The sequence below is a fragment of the Ornithorhynchus anatinus genome, chromosome 7 (genome assembly GCF_004115215.2).
Source record: "Ornithorhynchus anatinus isolate Pmale09 chromosome 7, mOrnAna1.pri.v4, whole genome shotgun sequence".
NCBI classification, from domain to species: Eukaryota; Metazoa; Chordata; class Mammalia; order Monotremata; family Ornithorhynchidae; genus Ornithorhynchus; species Ornithorhynchus anatinus.
In genome coordinates this window covers 25,528,284-25,553,325 of record NC_041734.1, presented here as the reverse complement: position 1 = coordinate 25,553,325, position 25,042 = coordinate 25,528,284, and the positions used below count along the sequence as shown (strand labels likewise).

Genomic DNA, 25,042 nt, shown 5'->3' with positions numbered 1-25,042 from the left:
CCACTTCCTCTTCCAGTTATCGCCCTATCTCCCTACTACCCTTCCTTTCCAAAATCCTAGAACGAGTCGTCTACACTTGCTGCTTGGAATTTCTTAACTCCCATTCTCTTCTGGACCCGCTCCAATCTGGCTTCCGTCCCCTCCACTCTACCGAGACTGCTCTCTCTAAGGTCACCCATGACCTCCTTCTTGCCAAATCTAATGACTCCTATTCCATTCTAATCCTCCTTGACCTCTCAGCTACCTTTGACACTGTCGACCATCCCCTCCTCCTCCACATCTTATCTCACCTTGGCTTTACGGACTCCGTCCTCTCCTGGTTCTCCTCTTATCCCTCTGGCCGGTCATTCTCGGTCTCCTTCACAGGCGCCTCCTCCCCCTCCCATCCTTTAACTGTTGGAGTTCCTCAGGGGTCAGTTCTTGGCCCTCTTCTGTTCTCCATTTACACTCACTCCCTTCGTGAACTCATTCGCTCGCATGGCTTTGACTACCATCTCTACGCAGATGACACGCAGATCTACATCTCCGCCCCTGTCCTCTCCCCATCTCTTCAGGCTTGCATCTTCTCCGGCCTCCAGGACGTTTCCACCTGGATATCTGCCCGCCACCTAAAACTCAACCTGAGCAAGACTGAGCTCTTCATCTTCCCTTCCAAGCCCGGTCCTCTCCCAGACTTCCCTATCACCGTGGATGGTACGATCATCCTTCCCGTCTCTCAGGCCCGCAACCTCGGTGTCATCTTGGACTCGTCTCTCTCGTTCACTCCACACATCCGATCCGTTACCAAGACCTGCCGGTCTCACCTTTACAATAACGCCAAGATCCGCCCTTTCCTCTCCACCCAAATGTCTACCTTACTGTTACAGGCTCTCATTATATCCCGGCTAGACTACTGTGTCAGCCTTCTCTCTGATCTCCCTTCCTCCTCTCTCACCCCGCTCCAGTCTATTCTTCACTCCGCTGCCCGGCTCATCTTCCTGCAAAAACGTTCTGGGAATGTCACTCCCCTTCTTAAACACCTCCAGTGGTTGCCTATCAACCTGCGCTCAAAATAAAAACTCCTCACTCTAGGCTTCAAGGCTCTCCAGCACCTTGCCCCTTCCTACCTCTCCTCCCTTCTCTCTTTCTACTGCCCATTCCGCATGCTCCACTCCGCACGCTGCCGCCCAACTCCTCACCGTCCCTCGGTCTCGCCTATCAAGCCGTCGACCCCTGGGCCACGTCCTCCTGCAGTCCTGGAATGCCCTCCCTCCTCACCTCCGTCAATCTAATTCTCTTCCCCTCTTCAAATCCCTACTTAAAGCTCACCTCCTCCAAGAGGCCTTCTCAAACTGAGCTCTCCCCTTTTTCCCTCTGCTCCCTCTACTCCCCCCTTCACCTCTCCACAGCTAAACCCTCTTCTCCCCGCTTTCCCTTTCCTCTTTCACCTCTCCCGTCCCACCCCCTCAGCACTGTACTCGTCCACTCAACTGTATATATCTTCATCATCCTATTTATTTATTTATTTTTTTAATGATAAGTACATCACCTGATTCTATTTATTTGCCATTGTTTTTATGAGATGTTCTTCCCCTTGACTCTATTTATTGCCATTGTTCTTGTCTGCCTGTCTCCCCCGATTAGACTGTAAGCCTGTCAAAGGGCAGGGACTGTCTCTATCTGCCAATTTGTACAGTCCAAACACTTAGTTTTGGTAACACTTAGTATGTGCTCTGCACATAGTAAGCGCTCAATAAATACTATTGAATGAATGAATGAATGAATGAATGAATGAATGAATGAAGACACTGCTCTGGAACCTGATCTGTGATGTTGAATTGTTCACTGTTCTGTCTGCCTCTCCCCACCCTATTCCCCACCCCAGATTACAAATTCCTTCAACCATGCCTAGAAAGTACTATGCGCTAGGAAAATGTTAATAGACCCTAATCTGAAAGCTCCTTCATGCACCAAATTTACAGTTGGGTCATGGAATTTTCTCAGTGTGCTATCCTGATGGACATTTGGTAAGATCTTCTGTCATCAAAAATTTTAATATATTAAACGATAATCAATGCAATCAAGTCCAGGTTTGCAAAATTTATGACACAAGCCTTCAGATAATAGACTGCAATGGTGATCATTTTGGATCTTATCACAACTTCATATTATATGACTGTAGTTAAAAAAAGAGTTTCATAATCTGGGAGGCATACTTTGATTTTTTTCTTAAAATTACTATCAGTGATATATGATCAGGTTCTGCAAGAACTTACCTTCCATACTAAAAAGCATATTGTTGATCAGCAAAGACCTTCTTTTGAATTTAAGCACAATATTTTTCTATCACTGTTGCAGAGGCAGATGTATGCACATATATACTATCGACTGCAACATCCTTGTGGTCAGGGCGAGCACCTACCAATTTTACTGTATTGCCTTTTCCCAAGCAACTAGTACAGGGCTCTTAACACAGTGTGAGCTCAATGAATACCATTGATTGATTATTTATTATGTATAATCTGAGTATTACCTCTGACTTTTTAACCTGTTATAATCCATTGGTAGAGTAAAATTTGCTAGGGATCTGCATTGAGCAAAACCCATTTAGTTTTACACCCCAATCTGGACTGAAGTTGATATATAAAAGAGAAAAATCAATCAATAAATCAATCAAAAGTGTTTAATGAGTGCTTATTATGTGCAGAGCACTGTACTAAGCATCTGGGAGAGAACAATACCACAGAGTTAACAGGTACATTCCCTGACCATAATGAGTTTACAGTTTAGGGGGGAGGAAACATTAATATAGACTAATCAGTAATTTGTAATATGTAATTTAAAGATATGTACATAAGTGCTGTGGGGTCGGGGATGGGGAGAATATCAAATGTCCAAGAATCACTGATCCAAGAGCATAGATGACAAAGAAGGGAGAGCAACCCGAGGAAAAGACAGCATAATCATGGAAGGCCTCTTAGAGGAGATGTGAAGGTGGAGAGAGTGGTGGTCTGGCACATATAGAAGGTGAGGGATTCCAGGCTAGGAGAAAGACATGGGAAAGGGGTCATTGGAGAGATAGGCAAGATTGGGGCACAGTGGGTAGGTTGGCATTAGAGAAGTGAAGTGTGCGGGCTGGGCTATAGTAGGAGATAGGTGAGTTGAGGTAGGATGGGGCTAGCTAATTGAGTGCTTTAAAGCTGATAGTAAGGAGTTTCAGTTTGATGCAGAGGTGGATGGACAGCCACTGTAAATTCTTGAGGAGTGGGGAGACATGGACTGAATGTTTTTTGTTGAAAAATGATGCATGCAGCAGAGTGAAGTATGGACTGGAGTAGGGAGAGACAGGAAGCCAGGAGGTCAGCAAGGAGACTGGTGCAATAGTCAAGGTGAGATGAGATAAGTGTTTGGATCAGCATGATAGCAATTGAGATGGATTAGAAAGGGAGGACTTTGGCAATGTGAAGATAGAACTGACAGGATTTGATGACGGATTGAATTTGTGGGTGAAATGAGAGAGATGAGTTGAGGACAGCACCAAGGTTATGGCCTTGAGAGATAAGAAGGATAGTGGTAATGTCTACAGTGATAGGAAAGATAGGGGGAGGGTAGGTTTTGCATGGGAAGATAAGGCATTTGAGGTGTCAGTGGGACATCCAAGAAGAGTTGTCCCAAAGGCAGGAGGAAATGTGAGATTGCAGGGGAGAGAGGTCGGGGCTGGAGATATAGATTTGGGAATCATTGCTTAGAGATGATAGTTGAAACCATGGGAGGGAATGAATTCTCCAGGGGAGTATGTATAGAGGGAGAATTGAAGGGGGCCTAGAACTGAGCCTTGGGGAACCCCTACTGTAGAGAAGGAGCCAGCAAAAGAAACTGAGAAGGAGCAATCAGAGAGATAGGAGGAGAACCAAGAGAGGACAGTGTCAATGAAGCCAAGGTTGGATAAACTTTCAAGGAGAAGGGCATGCCCTACAGATTGAAGGTAGATGAGAGGTCTAGGAGGATTAGGACAGAGTAAAGGCCAGCAGATTTGGTGAGAAGAAGGTCTTTAGGTACCTAAGAGAGGTGAAGGAGGCAGAAAGACTGGAGGGGATCTAGGAGAAAATTAGAGATGAAGAACTGGAGACAGCAGGCGTAAAACAACTCTTTCAAGAAGTTGGCGAGAAATGGTAGGAGGGAGATGGGGTGATAACTGGAGGAAGCTGTGGGATCAAGGGAGCATTCTAGGATAAGGAAATTCGAAGAGGGTGGAGGGTGATGGTTGGAGAGGAGCAGGATGATTTTTAGGGACATCATGCCTAGTAGTTTCAATTTTGTTGATTAAGTATGTGTGCATGTCATTAGGGGAAAGAAATAGAGGAACGAAGTTTTGAGGAGTGAGTTAAATTCCTGGAACAGCTGGAGGGAACAGTGGGTATGGAAGTGAATTAGGAAGGAGAGGGCAGCAAAGAGGGCTGAATTGAAGGAGATACAAATGAAGTTAGGGAGGACAAGGTCAGAGAGATGCCTGGATTTCCACCAGTGGTGTTCTGCAGCTCAGACACAGGAGTGGAGAAAGTGTACTGTGGAGGTGATCCAGGGTTGCAGGTGACTGATACAAGACTGGCAGAGGGACAGGGGAATAAGGGAGTTCAGTTCAGTGGAGAAGATAGTATTGAATGCATCAATTTGTGCATCAGGAGAAGGTAGTTTGATGTGAAGACAAATGAGATAAGATGGCTGTAGAATATTGGAAGGAGTCAAAAGGATACTGGGAAAAGTTATGTAATGATCACAAATTAATGGGTATGTATTCAGAAAATGGAAACAGATCAAAATGCCAACAGTCATAAAATAAGTAAGGGTTGATTATGGATCAGAAAATCTTGGGCTCTTGGTCAAAATAAGAATGGATTCACTTACTTATGAATAACAATAGGTCCTGGTTACTAATGACATTCAATATTTCTAAAAATTGCAATACTTCCTAGCACTGAAATATCAAATTAAGAGTATTTTTGCAGGACAAGGTGTACTGCATCAGGTTACAGCACTGAATTAAAAAAAAATCTATTTGGATTATTCATTCATTCAATCATATTGATTGAGTGCTTGCTATGTGCAGACCACTGTACTGAGCACTTGGGAGAGTACAATATAACAATAAACAGTGACATTCCCTGCCCACAGCAAGCTTACAATCTAGAGGAGGGGCTAAAGACATCAATACAAATAAATAAAATTAAAGATATGTACATAAGTGCTGAGGGGCTGGGAGGAGGGAAGAGCAAAAATAGCAAGTCAGGATGCCACAGAAGGGAATGGGAGATGAGGAAAAGCGGGGTTTAGTCTGGGAAGGCCTCTTGGAGGACATGTGCCTTCACTAAGGCTTTGAAGTGGGGGGAAGAGTAATTGTCTTTCAGATTTGAGGAGGGAGGGTGTTCCAAGCCAGAGGCAGAATGTGAGCTAGGGATCAGCAGCGAAATAGGAGAGATTGAGGCACAGTGGGAAAGTTAGCACCAGAGGAGCCAAGTGTGACATTCTACTCATCAGCCTGAGCTCTCTCAGCCCAGCCCAGGTAGAAAATTGTTCAAAATAAAAGGCAATTTTTAAGACAAAAGGTTCTGGAAATGGACCTGAATTCAACCATCCCTTTGTAAGACCACAAAGGGATTCAGGATTCCCAATGAACACCAATAGAATTCCATTTTCTGTATTTTCATTAAAATACAAAAGAGAAAACAACCACACTAATGCCTGTCTGTACTTTGCCATGTGAATGGTTTCCAGGTTCCCCATACAATTATTTAATTGTATAATCCTGTCCTCTCCCTGACTCTCCCATTAATGTAGACAGCACCACCATCCTCCCTATCACACAAGCCTGTAACCTTAGCATTATTCTTGACTCACCTCTCTCATTCAATCCATATATACAGTGTCACCAAATCCTGTCAGTTCAACCTTCACTACATCACTACAATTGATTCAATTGTATTTATCAAGTGCTTACTGTATGCAGAGCTTGGGAGAGTACGAAATGACAACAAACAGACACATTCCCTGCCTAAAACAAGCTTTCCATTCCATCCAAACTGCTACCACATTAATCCAATCACTTACCCTAACTGTCTTGATTATGGCATCAACTTCCTCGATGATCTCCCTTCCTCCTGTCTCTCCCCACTTCAGTTCATACTTCATTCATTCATTCAATTATATTTATTGAGCGCTTACTGTGTGCAGAGCACTGTATTAAGAGCTTAGAAACTGCTGCCCAGATCCTTTTTCTACAAAACTGCTCCGTCTATGTTTCCCCATTCCTCAATAATAATAATAATAATAATGTTGGTATTTGTTAAGCGCTTACTATGTGCCGAGCACTGTTCTAAGCGCTGGGGTAAACACAGGGGAATCAGGTTGTCCCACGTGGGGCTCACAGTCTTAATCCCCATTTTACAGATGAGGGAACTGAGGCACAGAGAAGTTAAGTGACTTGCCCACAGTCACACAGCCCACAGTGGTTGCCCATCCACCTCCGCATCTAACAGGAACTCCTTACCATCAGCTTTAAAGCAATCAATCACTTTGAACCCTTCCTGCTATACCTCCTAGATTTCCTACTACAAGGTAGGCCGCACACCTCAATCATCTAATGTCACACTGCTCGCTTTACCTCAAAATCGACTATCTCATCGTCGAACTCTTGCCTATATTCTGCCTCTGGCCTGGATAGCCCTCCCTCTTTACATCAAAAAATGATCGCTCTCCCCATCTTCAAAACTTTCATTAAAAAAACTTCTCCTCCCAAAGGCCTCCCTATACTAAGCCCTCATTTCCACTCCATTCTGTGTTGCCCTTGCACCTGGATCTGCACCTTTTATTCACTCCTCCCTCAACCCCACACCACTTTTGAACCTTTTTGCAATTCATTAATTTATATTAATATTTGTCTCCCCCTCTAGTTTGTAAGTTCATTGTGGGCAGTAAGTTGAGCGCACACAGTAAGAACTAAATAAATACAATTAATTGACCGATTGATTGACTTCAGAGAGTTTCTTCAGGCCTTGCTGTTTGCTGCTTTAGCTCACATACCGCAGATTTGCAACTATCCTGCTGGATCTACTAGAAGATGGAGAAAACCTGCAAGCAGCAATTGGCAGTGGAGAGGCAGTCTTGGAGCAGAAGCTTCAGGAAGCTCATGGCAACAAGAGGGATAAGTGCAGAAGAGAGCAGGAGGTACTCAGTCTACCCCATACTCACTCAACCCCACTCCTATGACTACTTGTCAGCCAGCCCGCAGTCCCTAGCCCAGTGCATGCAATAGCCGGTGATCTCATTTGTGAGCTTACAGTCCCAGCTATATTTCATCACTTTGGTTTTCATCTGGATTGGAAGGAAGCTGGACATCACCAGGGAAGCCCGCTGGGAAAATAACTGCTTTTAATGCTGGCATTCTGGTAGGACTGATTTCCAAGTAGAACTTTTGTTGGGTTTTTTTTAGCTAAATTCCTCCCTCCCCCATGGTTCAAGAGAGGGGTTGAGAAAGGGCTGGCAACAGGCTCTGATCAGAGATTCCCCAACAGCACAGAAGGTGAGCTGCCCCCCTGCCCCCAGTTTGGGGGCTTTTGGAGATGTTTGTGCAAAGACCAGGCTGGGTGCCCTGGTGCAAGACCAGGCTTCAGGGTGCCAGGCTGAAGAGTGCCCACAAGGCAGATGGCCCCAGCAGCAAGTGAGCATGGCAAAGGAGGTACAGAGATAGCTTCAGGGTTGGAGTGGGTGGAAAATCTGCCCATTCCCCTTATGGCATTTCTTAAGTGCTTACTACGTTTCAAGCACTGTTCTTAGCCCTGGGGTAGATACAAGCTAATTATGTTGGACACAGACCCTGTCCCACAAGGGACTCACAGTCTTAATCCCCATTTTACAGATCAGGTAACTGAGGCACAGAGAAGTTAATTGACTTGCCCAAGGTCACAAAGCAGACAAGTGCCAGAGGGAGGATTAGAACCCATGACCTTTTGACTCCCAGGCCTGGGCTCTATCCACTATGCTATGTTGCTTCCCACTGACAGTATCAGACCCTTGGCCTGGCCCGGCAGTAGCACCTGGGGGATTCTCCCTCTGTTCACCTGGGGTCATGGGTGACTGCAGGAACCTGAGGGATTTTCCCTCAGTCCACCGGGCTGACAGGTGTTTGGGGGCACCTGAAGGATTCTCCCTGCGTCTGCCAAGCTGATAGTGCCTGTGGGGACCTGGGGGATTCTCCCTGAGTCTGCTGGGCTGACAGGTCTCTGTGGGCACCTAGTGGATTATCCCAGTGTTCACTGGACTGAATTGGTTACTATGGGCATCTGGGGAGAATTCCCTGTGTCCACCAGGCTGACAGGTGACTGTGGGTATCTGGGGAATTCTCTCTGTGTCCACCAGGCTAACGGGAGTTTGTGGGCAACTGGAGAATTCTCCCCATGTCCACTGGGCTGACGGGTGTCTCTGGACCCCTGGTGGAGTATCTCTGTTTCCTCCAGGCTGTGAATGAACACAGCAGCTCTTGTCCCTTCTCACATGAAGCTCATCTTGCTGCCCCTGCTGCAGCCACCAATGCCTCAGCTGACATTTCCCCAGTCCCACAATGCCAGTGGCCCTTCCCTGAGAGGAAAGTTTTTATTGTCACCCTTCGTATTCATTAAGGGCTTATTATGTGTTAAGCACTGTGCTAAGTGCTGACTTTTTCCCAAGGAACACATCTTACCAAGTGTGCAACGACTCTGTCACAGATATTTTTAGTTTTCATTTGAAGTTAAAATGGTAGGGATGTCTTCTTTCAATTGAGAAGTGGCATGGCCTAATAGAAAGGGCACAGGGCTGGGAGACAGGGCACGTGGGCTCTATTCCCAGCTCTGCCATTTGCCTGCTCCATGACCTTGGATAAGCCACTTCACTTCTCTGTGCTTCAACTTGGATTGAATAACTGATTTCCCTTCTACTTAGACCGTGAGTCCCAGTGTTTGATCAGATTGTACTGTATCTTCCCCTAGGGCTGAGCACAGTACTTGAAACATAGGCTGTGATTAACAAATACCACAATTATTATAATTAATTATGCACAAGGTGGTTACTGCAGGGTACCCAGAACAGTTATTTTGTCCTGAACTCCGCTTTCCATATCCTGGGATAAGGATAAGGATTTTCAGCATTGAACATCCAGTCACTAATTTCCTACTGTTCCTTTATGGAACTGAAATTCAACCTCTGGAATTTTTTAAGCACCAGCCATTTCGGGGACAGCATATCCGTCCTTATCCTTTCCAGAGCAAAAACATTTTTCCAAGCAATTAATTAGCAGCACCAAAATATGTTCATTTATCAACAAATATGCAAACTCAGAATTCTGTCAATCTAAAGGAGAACAAACATCATATCACTTGCAGGCTTTCATGGTGTCCAGTGGACACGTTCCAGCCCCTGTAGCTTGGTTTATTTCATCTCACTGGAACAACTGCTACTGTTGATTGCTCTGCTTCCGTTTTCTCACCTCTCGTAATCCGAGGCCAAAAATACCCGTGTAAATCATGTTCTTCGCCAGTTGTTGCTTTGATCACGCAATTCCCCACTGACTCCCACGACTGCGTCCTTCTCGCTTCTGCAGGGCTTCTGCCTCTTCCCCCGCCAGAAGTTTTCCCCTAAGGCTGGCCCCGAGTATCAGCCCTATTACACACCCTGGGACATGTGAGAGGCAAAGGAGGCTGGAAGTGACATAAAGAAGGATGGTGTACTGTTCCCCCCGCCCTACCCCCCCACTCGCTAGCAATGATATTCACACTGTCATCTTCAAAGGATACTGAGCACTCAGCTCTGGGATCCAGATCAGGGCTGGGCTCTTGACTTCACAACTGCTTGGACCCAGCAAGGAATGACACACAGTGGCTTTTTCTTCAGCTTTCTTGGTTTTTCACCTGCCTTAGAAGGAGCACTGTCATTCTCCCAGTTGCCCACCAATGAGGCACAGGTGAGGAGAAGTCAGGTGGAGTCGGGGAGAGGAGGCAGGAAGACTGTAAGCTCCTTGTGGGCAGGGAACATGTCTACCAACTCCGTTGTACTGAACTTTCCCAAGCGTTTAGTACCATGCTCTGCAAAGAGTAAGCACTCAATAAATGCCATTGAATGAAAAGAGGAAGGGACAAGACTAGGAAAGACTCTCTAAAACAATGCCTGCAACCCAACCCTCCCCATCCTCGCTAGAGGTTCTCAGTTCTCTTGCATTTGGTGGGGATATTAACGTCAAAATAAAGTTGCAGTGCACTAAGAAATTTACCATCCCGTCACTGGCCAGAAGTCAGAAGATTATGGGTCCTAATCCTGGTTCTGCCACTTGCATGCTCTGTAGCTTTGAGCAAGTCACTTTACTTCTCTGTGGCCCAGTTATCTAATCTGTAAAATGGGTATTGAGACTGTTGAGCCCCATATGGGACAGGGACTGTGTCCACCCAATTTGCTTGTATCTCCCCACTCAATTTGCTTGTATCTACCCAGCATTTAGTACAGTGCCTGGCTCATAGTAAGCACCTAACAAATACCACAATTATTATTATTATTATCATTATTAGAAAGAAGAATACTTGGTAGAGAGATAGATGGTTAGAGAGTCGATATTGGGGTGCTGAGTGAAAGCGGCCTATCTGACAACCAACCACTAAGAGATGAGAGTCGGATCGGCCCTGCAGAGAGACTACTTCTCCTCGGGGCAATGGTTTTCTGGAGTTGCTTCACAATCAGACCAATCCCGGCCGATTTCCGACGCTGCTCTGCCTCTGAAACAATTACCAACAGAATGCTTTTCTCTGGCATTTTTCTAGACCCTTATTGCAAGAGAGCTGATATCCAACGAGCTGGTGGAGTTCAGTGCTTAAGTTGGAGTGGTAAAAGGTCATCAGACCACTTGAGATTGGTATACCAGACAACAGTGAGACTGGGCCAAACATCAGCTTGTGAACATCAGCACTATTACCTTCCACCTACCAAACTGAAGCAAGTCATCTACTAGTCTGTCAGCTCCTTGAGATAAGGTACCATGTGTACCAACTCTATTGCCGTTGTATTTTCCCAAGTGCTTAGGACAATGCTCTGCACATATTAAGCACTCAATAAACACCATTGATTGATTGATCCTGAAGGCATCCAGCGTCTAGCATCAATCACATGATAGCCCAGGAGAGGGAGCTGACCGAGGCCAGGCTCTCGGTAGCCAGGGGTAGCACAAGGCATCAGCTGTGTAAGCATGAGAAGCAGCGTGGCTCAGTGGAAAGAGCACGGGCTTTGGAGTCAGGGCTCATGAGTTCGAATCCCAGCTCTGCCACTTGTCGGCTGTGTGACTGTGGGCAAGTCACTTAACTTCTCAGGGGCCTCAGTTCCCTCATCTGTAAAATGGGGATTAAGACTGTGAGCCCCACGTGGGACAACCTGATTCCCCTATGTCTACCCCAGCGCTTAGAACAGTGCTCGGCACATAGTAAGCGCTTAACAAATACCAACATTCAAATCCCCAAAGCCATTCAGTGCCGGACTCCTGGAGAATAAAGTCACCTGCAAGGAAATCTGCAGACACAACAGACAAAATCTGACCTTCTTGAACACGTAACCTCACCTACAATCTCCAGCAAACAACATGCATGGGTAGTTTTCTGTGATACCATCCACCTGACAGCCACAAAGACATGGGGCACAGTTGCCATCTTCTACCTGGATCATTTTTCTAAAACACTGTTCCGTGTTCTTTTCCCAATCTTCCAAAAATCTCCAAACCTTGACCCCCATGTTGGCATCAAGCAGAAATACCTCACTATCAGCGTTAAGGTACTCAATCTGCTCTCCCTCCTACCTTTCCTCACTCCTTTCCCACTACAACCTAGCCTGCACACTTCGCTCCTCTAATACCAACCTACTCACTGTACCTCACTGTCTCTCACTATTGATCTCCCTCTGGCGTGGAACTCCCTCTCCCATCACATCTGAAAGGCCACCATTCTCCCCATCTTCAAATCCCTTCTGTAATCCAGAAGTCTTCCCTGACTAATTTCTCATCTCCCCACCTTATTTTCCCTCCCTATTGCGTGACCTACATACTTGAGTCCTCACTCTCTAAGCACTTCAGTACTTATCCCCCTTTTCTACCGCACTTAGGTACACCTTCTCATACTCTGTTGCTCTGCACACAGGAAGCTATCAATAAATACCATTGATTGATCGACGGATTGGTTGTTAGTAGGTGCCACCAAAATTGGTTAAATAAAAATGGCTCAAAAGTTGAAGAATTACTTGCAGCAAAACAATTGATCTTTAAATTCTCCACCTTGCATCTCCCAACTTCCAGATCAGCTATTTTACATGCTTCACTCATGTACTCACAGCCCCTCATGTCTCTGATGTATGTATCTTACATACTCTATACTTCCTCCTATCTCTGGTGTATTTTAATGTCTGTCTTCCCTGCTAGGTTATAAATTCCTTAAGGCAGTAAAATTATGTCTATTTAGTTTTCAGACTCTCCCAAATGTTTGGAACACAATGGATGCTCAATAAATAGGACTGCTTGATTGATTTCCTGAAAGCAAGAACTGTATCAGCCACATCTTGAAGTCCCTGCAGAACTCTAAAAGGTGACATATAAGCCAAGGTATGAAATGTGTGTTCGGTGGGGAGGGGGAGAGTAGCAGAGAGTGGGAGATGCCAGGGCCAGCTTCAGTTGGCACACGACATGGGTGGTATCGTTTCTCCTGACACTCTCAATATAGCCCCCGCTTGGGACATTCTTGCCCATACCAGTCTTCCTTATCATGGTGGCCACTGGGTAGGTGCAGTATCACTACTGTCCCCCTTTCCTTGTCTCATGCACGGCAGCCATCTTTAACTTTATTTTTACATGGATCCTTCCCTTTTCCCACCCTTGGAAATAAAAGTCTTTTTTTTAAAAAAGGGATGACTTTTTAATTCATTTATTTGATGCCTGAGGAGCTTTTCCCTTACCCCCTCCATCCTTCACTCCTTCCTCAGGGCAACGCAGTCACCAAGTCCAGGACTTCTCCACATCCTCTAGACTGTAAGCTCGCTGTGGGCAGGAAGTGTGTCCACCAACTCTGTTGCACTGTACTCTCCCAAGCCCTTAGCACAGTCCTCTGCACAGTAATTGCTCAGTCTATAGCACTGATTAGTGACTGAATGATCGATCAGCAGCCTCACCCACACTGTCCCAGAATCGCTGAGGATCAGAGGGGATCCTGCCTTGTTATAGACAAGGAAGGAATCCTGAAGAGATGGCAGGACTCTCCTCCTAAACACACCTTTTGCTCTGCAGATAAGGTCCTGCAAAACAGAGAAAGCCTGGCAACAGGAAAAGGCACGACACACCACCACCACTGAGATGCCATGAAAAATGGCAAAGCATCTGGATCCATTGAGCTCTTCAAACATAGAGAAGATCACTTCCCCTAATGCCAACTCTTCCTCAACATTTGGGGTACTGAGGCGATGTTATAGGATCTTAAAAACTCTACACCCATCACCAAATTCAAGAACCAAGAAGGTTTTCCTTTGGGTGTCCAGAAGTAGAACTCATATCGAGGTCTACAAAGCTGAAGGGTTGTTCAAGCTCTCTGACGCTGTGAGGCCTAGACCCATGTGGCAGGCCCTCAGTCAACCAATCAATCAATGCTATTTATTGAGTGCTTACTGGCTGCACAGTACAAGGCCCCTTTCTGGAATGAGGCGACATATGGTCTCGGTTGCATGATGGTACCCCAAACTGCAAGCTGGAGCTAATGTTTGATCACGACTGTGGCCGTGGCAGCTAGGGTCTGGTGTTGGGAGGGGTAGGAGGTGATTCCAGGCTCCGGTGGCCCCCGAGACCCCTGAAAGCCCTTATGCTCCCTCCCCTGTTGCTCATTTTCTGGCTCCCTGGCTCCATCTGCTCTGTATCTTCCTCCTTCTGCACATTCAGTCCTGCGGCTGTGAGTCCCCTTTCCCAGCCACAGTTGCCTCATGTCCCACCAATGTTCCTCACTCCTGATTTCTCAGTTTCATACCCGCTCTGCCTTGTGCTACAGAGAGCAAGGGTAGGATCCCACCTGGTCAAGAAAGCAGGGGAGATCTTCACCAGCTCCAGCAAGTGTTTCCTCCTGCTCTTCCTCCCTTCTTCCTACCCTCCTTGGTCTCTACTGCTCTCTCTCACGCTGGCCGAGGTTCCTTTTCCTTCCTTGTCAAAAGTGCAGGACCCACTTGGCATCTTGCGCTTCCCTGTGGTGCCCAGCAATATCCATGTGAGAGTCCAGTCCCTTTTCTGGTGCCGTTGGGGGGTCCAGATGGCTGTGAACAGGAGTCGGTTCCTGGTTTTGCTCGGAGCCAGTCCTGTTGTGGCCCACTGAGCCCACAGTCCAGCAGTTAAAGCAGTGGGGACGGGGCTTGGAAGAGCCAGCCGGATCAGCAGGCAGACTCCTGAAACCTGCTGGGCAAATGAAGTGAGGCAGGCTTGGAGCTGTAGGGAGAAGGTGGGCAATGTGGGGAGGTCAAGGAGTCAATCTGCATGACGAAATCTACGGCCATGTCAGAAAACTGGGAGATGGATGGCCAGCCACCTTGTTTGGTAACGGGCAGCTGGCCTCTTCTTAACCAGTATAGATATGCTTCAATGCTTGGGGTTTGGTTAAACACAATCAACAGCAGCATGGCCTAGTGCACAGAGTATGGGCCTGGGAGTCAGAGGGAACTGGGTTCTAATTCTGACACCACCACCTGTCTGCTGTGTGACCTTGGGCAAGTCACTTACCTTCTGTGTGCCCCAGTTACCTCATCTGCAAAATGGGGATTAAGACTGTGAACCCCATGGGGACATGGACTATGTCCAACCTAATTAGCCTGTATCTACTCCAGCTATTAGTACAGTGCCTGGCACATAGGAAAAAAAGAGAAAATTGAAAAAAAAGAGAAAATAGGAAAAAAACATTTAAAAAGTAGCATTAATTGAATGCTTACTTTGCGCAGAGCATTGGACTAAGCAGTTGGAAGAGTACAATACAAGAGTTGGCAAATATGATCTCTGCCCTCAAGGATTTTACAGTGTAGCAGAGACGCAGACACTAAAATAAATAACAGGGAGGGGGAAGCAACAGAATTTAAAGATCTGGAATACGTGCCCCCTTCTGTCTTTTCTCCTTCCCAATTTTACAGGTACTTGGGGTGGAAATGCAAGTCTCTGGAACCCAATCAATCAAATACTAATGACTAATTGATAATGAAGAATCAGGGGGCCCCTCTAGGTTCTGTGGATAGCAGGAAAAAATACACTGAGTACATTTGGGGCTAATGGCTGGCTTCAGATGGTATGGAAGAGAAGAGAGTGCACTGAGAAAGGGGAAGAGAAGCAGCAGCCACAGCAGCAGCAGCAGCAGCAGCAGGATGGAACTGGAAACTTTGCATCTCTAATGGTTGTGTCTGCAAGGGAAAAGAAATTGTTTTCCCGGCTCAGGAGCATCGGATGTCTGGAGCCAGCCCATGTGGGACTCACGCAACACACGTAATGTCACATTTGTCTGATACTTCCTAGTGGACAGATATATGTTGGACATCTGCCGGTACTGCCAATGGCCACCGTGAGACTGAAGCAGAAGGCAGAGCGTAGCAAAAGACAGACAGATTTGTAGCTCAGGCCTCTGAAGGAGGAAATGCTACCATTAGTAGACAGGCGTTCTGTGGGCAGGCACCAAAGGGATTCTATTTATGTGGGCGTCAAAGCGGGCAGGGGACGGAGAGCAGGATCAAGGTCCAGCATCGTGACGTGGGGAGGGGAGAATGACAGAAAAGAGACCAAATAGTATGTCACAGAGACAGATGATTGATATATACCGTGGTGCGTATCATTGATAAATCAGCCTTCAAGCCACCCAGAGGCCCATTATAATGGACACAGACCATTTTGATTCCTAGAAAACTGACCTCCAGAGCTGGGGGCCAGCTATCAATCACACATTTACATTCAGTGGAACTTCCTCAGGAAACCTATCACATGGTTCATTTGACAGAGAGGGGAAATCGGGTGAAGGAGGTTAAGCCTGTGACTTGATTAAGACCGTGAGTCCCACGTGGGACAGACCTGATTATCTTGTACCTACCCCAGTGTTTACTACAGTGCCTGCCCCACTTGTGATAGTAAGCGCTTAACAAATACTACAAAAACAAACACGAAAACCAGACACTCAGGAACCAGAGGTAGAGAAGATGCACACTCACAGAGATGATTCCAACAGGTACCATTTTTCTGTTCCTGCTAATGTCATGGACCGACGCTGGGCTCCCTGCAGCCTCTGGGGCTGCCAGCACCGAAAGCCATCCTCCGGCATCCCCCAGAACCAAGTGCCAGCCTCCGGTATTCCCCAGAACTGAGTGCCAGCCCCCAGCATCCCCCAGCACCAAGTGCCAGCCCCTGGCATCCCCCGGCACCAAGTTCCAGCCCCCGGCATCACCCAGCCCAGAGCAGCCAAGGCAGGCACCCAATGCCTACTCATTCCACTGAGATTTACTGAGGTTATTGATACTTGGGTGTTTATTAAATGGACCTCATGCCCTACTTGTGCAGCATGGCCAGAGAATCAGCATGGCTTAGTGGTTAGAGTGTGGGCCTGGGAGTCAAAAGGATCTGGGTTCTAATCCCAGCTCCACCATTTGTCTGATGTGTGACCTTGGGCAAGTCACTTAACTACTCTGTTCCTCAGTTACCTCATCTGTAAAATTGTGAGACCCATGTGGGACATGGACTGTGTCCAAACTCATTACCCTGTAACTACCCTGGCGCTTAGAATAGTTCCTAGAGAAGCAGTGTGGCTCAGTGGAAAGAGCACTGGCTTGGGAGTCAGAGGTCATGGGTTCAAATCCCTGCTCCGTCACTTGTCAGCTGTGTGACTGTGGGCAGGTCACCTCACTTTTCTGGGCCTCAGTTCCCTCATCTGTCAAATGGGGATTAAGACTGTGAGCCTCACGTGGGACAACCTGCTTACCCTGTATCTACCCCAGTGCTTAGAACAGTGCTCTGCACATAGTAAGCGTTTAACAAGTACCAACATTATTATTATTATTATTCCTAGCACTCAGTAAGCTCTCAACAAATACTTAAAAAAAGAGTGAGGAGGTTAGCTCCTTGAGGGCAGAGATCATGTCTACTAATTATGATGCCAATTACGGTATTTGTTAAATTCCTACTCTGTGCCAAGCCCTGTTCTAAGTACTGGAGTAGATACAAGATAATCAGGTTGGACACAATCCCTGTCCCACATGGGGCTCAAAGTCTAGGTAGGGTGACATATGCTAGTGAGTGGGTTCTTCTGGGTAGGGGTCTACTGGGTGGCCAAGCTGCCATTCATATTAGAATCCCACATCCAGGGGCTTCCATCCCGCACTCCATCTTAGGGCGGGGGGGATGGGGGGAAGTCGTTTGAGGCAGAGTTGATTAGTTGGCTTGGAAAACCATGACTTGGAGTTACAGAACATGTGACAAGGTGACAAGTGCTAGACTCTGTTTTCCTTGCAGTGGCAGGGATAGTATCTATTAATTTTACCATATTGACTCTCCCAAGTTACTTAGTACAGTTCCCTGTATAAAGTAAGCGCTCAATAAATCGACGGGGACTGAGGGTGAACATTTCCACAAGTGCATGAGACCCAAGACTTCTTCAAGCCCTCCCTATGTTGGCACCACTCCCTCCTCCCCCTCCTTTTCTTCTTCATTCCTCCTCCTCCTCCTCCTCCTCCTCCTCTTCCTTGTTCTCTTCCTCCTCTTTTCCTCTTTCTCCTCCTCCTTCTCTTCCTCATCCCCCTCTTTCTCTTCCCCCTCTTTCTCCACCTCCTGCTCTTCCTCTTCCTCCTCATCTTCATCCCTCTCCTGTTCAGCTGCAGCAATCCCTGGCCCCAGCTCCTGGTCTGAAATTCCCCACTGACCCAAGCAGCGCATCTTAGTGGTAAGAGACCAGGCTTGGGAGTCAGAGGACAAAGGTTCTAATCCTGGCTCCACCACTTGTCTGCTGTGTGACCTTGGGCAAGTCACTTAACTTCTCTGTGCCTCAATTTACCTATCTGGAAAATGGGGATTAAGACTGTGAGTCCAACCGGGACAACCTGATTACCTTGAATCTACCCCAGTGCTTAGAACAGTGCTTGGCACATAGTAAGTACTTAACAAATACCATCATTATTATTATTAATTAAAAGTAATGATGAAATAATCATAATAGTGATGTTCTCTTGATTCACCTTATTCAGCTAGTCTAGGCAAGAACTGTGATAAGGGACCACCTAACTAGACTTTGCTCTTTAGAAGTTAATGGCTCCAAATGCCACACAGAAACTTGCAGTGAGGACATTGTGGTACTGTGGCATTTGATTTTCCCTGGCACAGGTGATAGTCAGTGGTGTGGGCACTGGATGCTGCCAAGAAGACTTCCACACCTGACTTTGCCAAAAATGAAAGCCCTCAGATTTGGTCCGCTACACCTTTACAGAGAAGCAGTGTGGCTCAGTGGAAAGAGCATGGGCTTGGGAGTCAGAGGTCATCCCAGCTCTGCAACTTGTCAGCTGTGTGACTGTGGGCAAATCACTTAACTTCTCTGTGCCTCAGTTATCTCATCTGTAAAATGGGGATTAAGACTGTAAGCCTCATGTGGGACAACGTGATTACCTTGTATCTACCCCAGCGCTTAGAACAGTGCTCTGCACATAGTAAGTGCTTAATAAATGCCAACATTACTAGTATTATTATTATTGTTATTATTACAGCACTTGTGCTTAGGAGATCATTTTCATCTTTAACTGGCTTACTTTCACTGATGAACTGCCAAGTTGATCTTGCACATCTCAACCCTATCCTCAGAAACCTAGTTGCTATAAGCATGAACTCCATGGGGATCAGGACAGCAGCGGCCCCCATCACTTTCTGAATTGGGGTCGCAGCATCCTAGGTCTTTTTCACAGTGAGCCCTATGTGGGGCATGGACTCTATCTAACCTGATTAGCTGGTATTGACCCCAGTGCTTAATACAGTGCCTGATACATAGGAAGCACTTAACAAACAACATAAAAAAGCACTCAAAGATATAATCTCTACAGAATGCCTGCGGCCTGACCCCCAAGCGCTCCACCATCCCCACCGATTCGGAGGTTGGGGGGTTGAGGGGGAGGGAGGCTGGGTTGTTCAGCTGGCCACCAAAAAAGATGCTGTGGACAGAGCCCATGACGTTGGGGTGGAATGAAATAGGAGGGATGGGGCTGCTGCTACTGGTGACCAGAGACAGCAGTCAGCAGGGGCTGGGAGCAGAGGGGATGCAACCCCTCCTCGGCCCAGCTCTCTGAGGCTGGTGCCTTCACCAACCCAGCCAGAATGCCCTTTCTAGGGCTTTTTCTTATACTGGCGCTGAATTCTAGTTTACTCCCAGCACTGATCTGATAACATCTGAGAGTTTCCAGTCAGGACTGAAAAGACCCCAGATGACAGCTTCCAGGGTGCTACAGCTGAAACCTGTCTCACCCAGCCCTTAGTCCCGCTAATTCTGCCCCGTCTCTGCCCCGCACCCCAAATGAGAAGTTGACGCACAACACCTAAGGGGTCTTCCCTAAACATGAGAATCCTGTATATTACATCATCCAATATTCTGATGGAGGAACTCAGGGAGGGAAGAGAGACATCCAGAGAGGAGAGAAACAGGAGGAAAGGGGGGGGCAGTGATGGAAAGATAGAAAAGACAGGGAAGGTGGGGGTCATGAGAAAGGGGGATAAGAGAGGGGAAAGGAAGAGAGAAAGGAGTAGAGAACAAAGAGGGAAGGAGAGAGAAGAGAGAGGAGTGAGGAGGAAGGCAGGGAGAAAAACAAGAGAAAGACAGAAGAGAGGAGGGCAGGAAGGGAGAAGAGAGAAAAATGGAGGTGGACAGGCATGGAGACTAGAGAAAAGCAGGGACAGAAAAAGAGAAAAAAGAGAGGGCTAGGAAGGAGATGAGAGGAGAGGGGAAGGAAGAGAGGGAGATCAGAGAGGAGACAGGGAGAGGGATCATGTCTACTGACTCTACCATAGCGCATTCTCCCAAGCATTTAGTTCAGTGATCTGCACACACTAAGCATTCAATAAATACCACTGATCGATTGGGAGAGGAGAGCAGGGAGAAGGGGAAAGGAGAGAGCAGGGTAGGGAGGGAAAGGAGAAAAGTGGGAGGAGAGAATAGCATCTGGAACCACTCCTGTTTGCTGTGGCAGCTTTGCCCAGATGCTGCTGCAGTAGCAATTGCCTCTGCCCATGAGCAGAAGGTCTGCAGAACCCTGAGTCACCGTTGTTGGCTTATGGTCATTTCCAGCTGTGTTTAAACTGTACCAGCCCGCCCTCATGGGGATAAGGGGTTTTCCCCCTTCTGGGGGGTCTTCTAGCTACTGATCCCCTGCCAAGAGGCTCTTCTCTGCTTTGGAAGCCGAAGGAACGTTGCAGGTGACCACTCTAAGGACCCCAGGAAGGGGTGACCCTCTGGCTGGAGCCCCTGGCTCAGCAATGTGATCTTAATGGGGCTAAGGCCCAGCACCTCTCCTCCCATAGAAGGCTCTGGTGCCACAGGGTGAGGAAGGCGGGGGCTCCTGGTGGGACCCCACTCCAAAGATGACAGAGCCTAATCCCCTTTCAAGGCTTTGAGGGGTATTTTGGCTGTCACCTCTGTCCACCTGCACAGCCTAGTAGCCCAGCTTGCTGGGATATGCTAGCCTCAGTCCCCCTGACTTTCACCCAATTTAGCTGGAAAATCCACTGGACATTTCCAGGTTTAGGAGTGTTCATGTGGGCACAGATAGTCCCCACTGACTCTGTTGCCAGGACTCTGGTGATTCCCCTGCTTGGGTGGAGCCTGCCCAGGGTCACTCCACCTGACACGACCAGGTGAAGGATCTGGACTGACCGGGCCAGCTGGGCCCACGGGGACCAGGCTGAACGAGAGGGTCCAGAACTTGGTCTGGAGACCCCACCCCAAGTGATCCACTAATCCAGCTACTTTGGGGGGAGAGCTACCCCCAGCATCCCCTGGAGGTGGGTTCCAACCTCTGGGGCTAAGGCAAGAGGGCCCTCAGAAACTTCCTGCATGTAAGGATTCACTACCAAGGGCCAGACCCCTCGGCCACCTTCAGGATCCATGCACGCCCTTAGCCCCCGTCACTGTGCCACCATCGAGTCTACCTTCAATGTCCTAGGTGGCATAATATCTCCACCAGACCTGTCAGGGCATTACAGTCACCAGCATTCTGGCAGCCCCATGTCAGTGGCCCCCTAGAAGCTACTTAAGCCCTGTAAATGGGGACTAATCCAAGGATCCTAAAGGGAATAATGATAATAATGATAATTATGGTATTTGTTAAGCGCTTACTAAGTGCCAAGCACTGACCTAAGTGCTGGGGTAGATACAGGGTAATCAGGTTGTCCTACATGGGGCTCACACTTTTAATCTCCGTTTTACAGATGAGGTAACTGAGGCACAGAGAAGTTAAGTGACTTGTCCAAGATCACACAGCAAACAAGTGGTGGAGGAAGGTTTAGAACCCCCGACCTCTGACTCCCAAGCCCATGCTCTTTCCACTAAGCCACGCTGTCCAGGGCCTTGCACGTCCAAGTTTTAGACTTGGGTTTTCACTATTCAGAGTGGAATCTCACCTTCAGAAGCCACTCTGTACCTACTCCTGGATCTGTTCCTTAGACTGTAAGCCCCATAGAGACAAGGACTTTGTATAAACTGATTATCCTGTATCTACTGCAGCACATAGAACAGTGCTTGACGCATAGTAAACACTTAACAAATTCCATAATATAATAATAATCTGTATTCCGGGACCTGAGCCTTTAGGCCTTGGGCGAGACACATGCTCCTCCGATCATTTTACCTTTGTTTTCTGTGTCACTCTATGTCTGCTCTCTCCTGAATTAAGAACCCATATCTGTCAGCATGTGCGTCTCATCCATCGTCATGCTTGTGTCTGCGTCCTCCTTCCGCCTCCTGTTATTTAAATCATCGAGCTCACAGCACCCCAGATCACAAGAATTCAGTCTCTCTCCATTATTCAACCACTCTCCATCATTCAACCGCTCTCTATCATTCAACCGCTCTCCATCATTCAGCAAGGGACGATGTTTGAACGCTGCTTTCATTGTTTAGTTTGTCCTAAAATTATCAGCCGAGCATTTCCTGAATGTAGTTAGAGCTAACGAGCAAAAGTTTGAGAAACAATGGCCTGCTTTATATATCAGGGATTTAAATGAACCCAAATTAGGAAGAAGCAACTAGCAATGGGCTAATACTGCGGAAGACAATATCCAGTTGCAGCTTTTTCCCCATGAATAAAAAAAATTGACCATTAGAAATGTCAAGATGATTACTTTTTGGATATGGGTGGGTGGGCAGGGGAAAATTTCGTCCCCTGAGCAAACGGAATCTCCCTAAGACTGGGCACCACCTGCCTGGGTCTGGGGGGAGTGTCATTCTCCACAGATTCCAAGTGAGGGGTTTTGTCCCCCCAAAGCCTCAGGGTTCTTAGAGCAGGCTGGCCTGCCCAGCACCACTTCCACCAGCGGCGGTTCCCAAAAAAGGAACATCCTGCCTTCCAGGACTGCAGCAAAATCTTGGCTGCCAGCACTGAGAGCCAGTTCCAGGGGGCAACACCCCCCTGCCATACACGTCCGACCTCTGTTTCCTACACCCCCGACACACACATACACACGCTGTTTGGGAATGGGAAGTTTCCCTCAACCAGACCACACGATGTATTGGCTTCTTCCTTTGGCCTGATGAAAACCAAGGAAGTCCAGTACAGCCAGAGGATTCCACAGGGCCATGGAAAGTTTGGTTTTACTTACCCAAAGGAGACTTCCCTGTGCATGCCTAGCTAGGATGCCCCACCCTCCTTCCCATCATCCCCATCCTCTCAGCAGTCTGATGCATCAGTGTCTCACAATATTGATCCTGCTGGCTCATTCATCAATTATCCCTGACCCACTGTCTCATCGATGTGGGTTGGTGGGCAGGGAACCGGCCCCACTAGTAGGCAGTCCTGATGGGGACGTCGAGATGGAGGCCTGATGTCAACCTCATTTCCTCTTTCTCCATCTTCTTTCGGGAAGGAGCGGCAAGTCTCTCCTGGATGAATGCTCGGGGTCAGTGGTCCCCAGTCCCCAGAAACTGAATTCCCACAACTCTATTAGGTTACGAGCCCCCTGAGGGACAGCGATAGTGTCTAATACCTATCTGTGTTTTTTCCAGTGCTTGGTATGGTGCTCTGCATTCAGTAAGTGCTTAATAAATAAATACCACTGTTACACAAGCCCCCAGCTGCACAGTGGGTGTGCAGTTGGGCACCTCTGCACCACACCCCTATCATCGCTCTGGGATGAGCTGCTTCTGCTCTTCCTTGGGGAGGGCAAGGCCAACAGGGGGGCCCTCTCCACATCTAATGCTTCCTTTTGCCATGTCACTCCCTGGGGGGGGAAGGTGGAAGGAGGGAGAGGTTCAGAGGGATGAAATATTTTCAAACCTCACAGAACAAGGAAAATCCCAATGAAATGCCTTTGGTTTGGTGAACAATTCAACCCGGCGTATTTCGGGCAAGGAGGCAAGGAGAGCCCCCTGCAGTCTGGAGTCATTAACCAGTCTTAGGTAACAGGATCTTTTCAAAGCCATTATCATTTTTCCATTGAATGTTCTCTAAAGCAATACTGAAGGGTCTCTGGGAGGCCCAAACCACTGAAGGAGATGGACTGCAATATCGGGGTCCTGGGATCCCTAAAGAAGAGCAACAAAACACAGCTCTCCTCCAAGATATTCCATGACTCTGTGTGTGTGTGTGTGCCTGTGTGTGTCTGTGTGTGTCTGTGTGTATGCGTATGCTAGGTGAAGGCATTTGCCACTGGCTGGAGACCCAGACGTTTTATATTTCTGGTTAGTGCCACATCTGCATTGTGCTTTGTTGAGTTGCTCTGGCTGACATCATGTCCAGATTTCACGCAGACCTTCAGGATGGCACTGACTGCATCCTGAAGTTGTGCAGGGAAATGTGGATAAATTATCAGTAGAAAAAGCTCAAGGAGCAGCAATCGCCCAGCAACAGAACCTGAGAGAGGAGACAAAGCCAGAGACGCAGCTAAATCTTACCAAAGTCGCCCATCAGAGGTTGAGACCTATTGAATGGGAGACCAAGCGAGTGCTACAAAGCAGCATTGCAGCCTGCTGGCTTTGGGATCCAGGCCAGGCAGGGATTAAAGGATGCAGCCTTTCCATTCTGATCCCTCGGCAAACAATCGGTGTCATAAAGCTTTTGTTTCTGAAGTCAGTCTCTCGAGAGAAAGGGAAAAGCGATTCTCTTCTTGTCCCTTATCCATCTTCCCTGCTTCCACCACACCCACTACAACCAAAATGGGAAGGGAAATGGATATTCCTCCTCCAAGCCTCTGGGGGGAAAAGTCCCAGAGCAATTATCTGGCTGCTTCCCCAATCGGACAGAGAGTCCATCCCTCATCCTACGAATGGTGCGGAGAGCAAAGGTGCCAAAACACAATCCTAAACATGGCCTTAGGCCAGGGCAGTTTTGAGTACTGGCTGAAAATGAGGCCGCACTGAAGAGGTTAACCGGGTTTTGTTTGCAATCACTTTCCTGAGTCATCCCCATCGCTGTCAGATCCAGGCCCTTTCAGTCTGTCAGAGTCTACCTGCAGCAGGCAGGGGAAGGTGAGGCATTTAACCCTTTCTTTAACATTCTGCCTAAGCTTTCTCCCTTCCTCGTTCCTTCCTTCCTCCCAAAGAAAGCCCCGCTTCGATATCCCTGATGGTCAGAAGCCGGTTGGGATTTCCTAGGTGGCCCAGGGCTAGTCCCACTGGCTGGCTTCTTAACTGGTTCTCCAATTTCGAACTAGACCCTTAGTCTCAGACCACAACGACCAAGAGTAGAGGAGAGATGGGGAACATCATGACCAAGGAAGCATCAAAGAACAGTGAGGCAGTGGCACGGAACCAGTCGAATTCCAATGGGCAGGTGAAAA

At 47.6% G+C, this 25,042-nt stretch overlaps 1 protein-coding gene across 18 annotated transcripts in view; it reads right to left on the bottom strand.

Moving 5' to 3' along the window:
• Positions 1–25,042, bottom strand: part of MAP2 (microtubule associated protein 2) — a 328,607-nt gene that overhangs the window by 123,356 nt on the left and 180,209 nt on the right. The window lies entirely within an intron of this gene.